Source organism: Leopardus geoffroyi, chromosome X (genome assembly GCF_018350155.1).
Source record: "Leopardus geoffroyi isolate Oge1 chromosome X, O.geoffroyi_Oge1_pat1.0, whole genome shotgun sequence".
NCBI lineage: Eukaryota > Metazoa > Chordata > Mammalia > Carnivora > Felidae > Leopardus > Leopardus geoffroyi.
The window spans coordinates 93,771,663-93,775,463 of NC_059343.1; positions in this window are offsets into that span (position 1 = coordinate 93,771,663).

The following is a 3,801-nucleotide window of genomic DNA, read 5'->3' on the forward strand; positions in this document are numbered from 1 at the left end:
CATTGGGGGAAAAAAGGCAAGAAAGGGGAGAGCCATAGAGGTAAAGCCCTACGTTTTGCATAAAATAATCTTCATAAACGTATGTTTCTAAAAACAGCCGCAAAATATCTGAAGCAAAGATTGCCAGAATTAAAGGAGACATTGAAAAAGTCATGAACTTCATTGGACATTTAAAACCCTCTCTTTAATTGACAGTAGTCCAAAGATCAATAAAGTCATAGAAGATCTAAAAACGCTATCAACTATCTTGATGTTGACATTTATGCATCACACCCTAAAACTGAAGAGTAAGCATGCTTTACAAGTGCATGTGGCATGTTTACTAACATAGACAATATGCTTGGCTATAGAACAAGCCATAATAAATGTATAAGGTTTGAAGCCATATAGAATCTTATGTGTTCTCTTAACACGATGGAATTAAATTAGAAGTCCCTAACAATAAGAGATCTAGAAAATCCCCAAATATTGGAAATTAATTGGCATACTTCTAAGTACTCCATGGATCAAAAAAAAGGATTACAAGAAAATTGGAATGAATATATATATATTTCAAATACAGAAAAATACATATATTTCAAGTTCGATCAGGCTCTATTTTTAGGTACCTTTTGCCCTTGGTTTCTAACTATATTGCATGGTGTTCAGAGAATATGGCCCATATCATATCAACATTTTGTACTATGTTGAGATATGTTTTTGGATCCCACATATGTTCAGTTTTCACAAATGTTCCATGTGTGTTTGAAAAGAATGTGTTTCTAAATTTTATGTGGCAGATACTGTCAATGGACATAGAAAGAAGCATATTATGTGTGCTGTTCTGTATATAGCTTTCTTACAGCTCTCTTTTTAAAATTTTCCTGGAGGGTTTTTGTGACTCATGAATGAGAGAATATCCATCTATTATCTCTCCAAAATATTGTCTCTTCTCCATCTTTCTCGAACTCCTATGAGATGTATGCTGGACGTTCTAATTTTTCCCAAGTCTCTCTCTCTCTCCCCACCACCCCCCCCCCTTTAAAAACTCTCTCTTTTTAAAGTAGGTTTCATGTCCAGCATGGAGCCCAATGCGGGGCTTGAACTCACAACCCTGAGATCGAGACCTGAGCTGAGATCAAGAGGCTGACACTTAACCGAGTGAGCCATCCAGACGCTGCTTCCCATGTCTCTTTAATATCTTTTTTCATATGTTCCGTTTATTTATCTCTGTATTAAGCTTTGGCAATTTTCTAAAATATGTTTTCCATTTCTTGAATTCTTTGTCATTATTTACACAACCATTAATTTTTCATCTTTATAAACCCTATTTTTAAGATCTCTTTTTACATAGTGTTTCTTTTTAGATTGCATCTTTTATTACTATATCTTTAACTCTTTAAAGCATATTTTTATAGTTCTTTTAATATTGTTTTTGAGAGTCTTATCCTTAAGTTTTTATGTCAGATGACTTTTCACCCTGCTATATTATTTTCTCATTTGTTTTATAATTTTTCATTCTAACCATATATCTACTAGGGGATTTTCTGTGATAATTCTTTATTACATGAATTGAGAATGTATATCTCAGTGGGATTCTATATTTGGGTCCTACGAGCATACCATAGGTATCATGGGATTGTGCTAATATCTCAGCTTAGGGATTCCTATATCATACATATGATGTATATTTTAACCCCCAAACCACATGTGACGTAGGTCTGTATTCCCAAAATCTCCTAGGCTGACAAGCTCCCTTCTTGTCTTCCTCTGAGATTGAGTGGATTTTTCTATTTCACCCTTTCGTTGAAGCTATCATCTTTCTATCCAAAAGCTTCCTAAATTCTTTATATCATGCAGCACACAGAAAATTGTACTATTTGTAAAGTGCACTAACATATGCTCCACTATGCACTAGTTGAAAAGCTCTGGTCTCAATTTATGCAGTGGTCCTTCTTTTAATTTATCACTTTATGGATGGACGAGACTTACCTTTTCAAACTATGGGTAACCCACATGCTTCTTTCCTTACCATCCCACAGTGGCTACAGTGCCATGTGCGTAGAACTGTGGTTATCAGTTTTTTCTCTATTTCTCTCTGTCTCTGTCTCTATCTTTCTCCTTTTGTTCTTGGTCATTTCTCTGTTTTTTTTTTTCCCCTGAGCCCAATGAGGTATTTAAAATAAAAAAGTGCTTTATTTGGCATTTCCATATATTTGCAATTGGGAAGGTTTTCCATTAGGGTCTTGTAAAATATTGTTGGTACAATAAGTCATCTCTTCATTCCTCAACTCACTTTCATCTTTTCCCATCAATATCACTTCATTAAAATTGCTTTGATAAAGTGTAGCCGTTGGCTAAACCAGGTTATGCCGCAGTAACAAATAGTTCCAAAATTTCATTGGCTTGCTGACAGCAAACATGTATTTCTTTTGTATATTACATTTTGATTCCAGGTCAGCTGAGATTCTGCAACATGCCCTCTTTAAGATCTAGATGAAAGGGAAAACTCTTGTCTGGAATATTGTCATTCCCGTAGCAGAAGAAAAAGATAAAGGAGGCATATACTTCTGTTCATATTTATGGTGTGACAATATTTAATCTCCCACCCAGGGAAGAGCTCAGCTAATATCTTTGAACAGTAACTTACAATTCCTTACAAGAAAACTCTACGTTGTAAAAGATCTTTGTTGGTAAATCCCATAGGTAGGTTTTCATCATCTTCTTACTCAACTTATCACCATTATTTGACATAGGACACTGTTCCCTACTCTTTAATGTTTATTTTTGAGAGAGAGAGAGAGAGAGAGAGAGAACACAAACAGTGGAGGGCAGAGAGATAGAGAAAGAGGGAGACACAGAATCCAAAGCAGGCTCTAGGCTCCAAGCTGTCAGCACAGAACTCATGAACTGTGAAATAACAAACTGAGCCGAGGTTGGCTGCTTAACCGACCAAGCCATCCAGGTACCCCTGTTCCCTACTTCTTAAGTCAGTTTATTCTAAATCAGCAATCAATATATGTGACATAACTGGCAGAATCTAACACTCTAAAGATGGCCACATCTTAAAATTCTCATATATTAAAAACATGAACTTATTTTCATCATTCTAGTGAAAACTGCTCCCAATTATCTCTTTGAATGTTTGATCAATGAATTACAAATAAGTGTGCTGTCATATTAATAACATCATTCTCACTAATGCCTGACTTTTACTGGGGGAACAGGAAGTTTTCAAAGTACTTAGCCATATGTTAAAAGTGGTGTGAATGGTCTCAATCCATCCATTTGTCTTTTGAATTTAATAACAGACTTTGTGTTAATAGAATACTTGCAAATGCCACTCAAAGTAGTTTCTTCTTCTCCTCTTCCAGTAAACATAAGTTCAAACTGAGTTAAATAGCTTTATAACTATTAAAAAAAAAAAAAAAAACAAACTCACAGCTTTGGAAGAATTAAAAGCACCAGGTTATAGAAGTTATTTGACAGGGGTACAATGTAGTTCTTCCAGAATGCATTTGTGTAAAATCATGCATTTGAAGCTTCTAGGAGTCAAAAAGTTGTGTAATTTGGCATAATTTAATCTCATCATCACAAGTTTTAAAAGATTTCTCTGGGGGGTGCCTAGCTGGCTCAGTCAGAAGAGCATGTGACTCTTGATCTCGGGGTCATGAGTTTGAGCCCCACATTGGGAATAGAGAATACTTAAATTAAAAAATACTTAAAATATTTCTCTTTTAACCATGTTTTGCTAAATGAGCCATCACCTCTTAGAGAACCTCTCTCGAATACCAACAACTAAAGAGTTGTTGTTACTTTGAG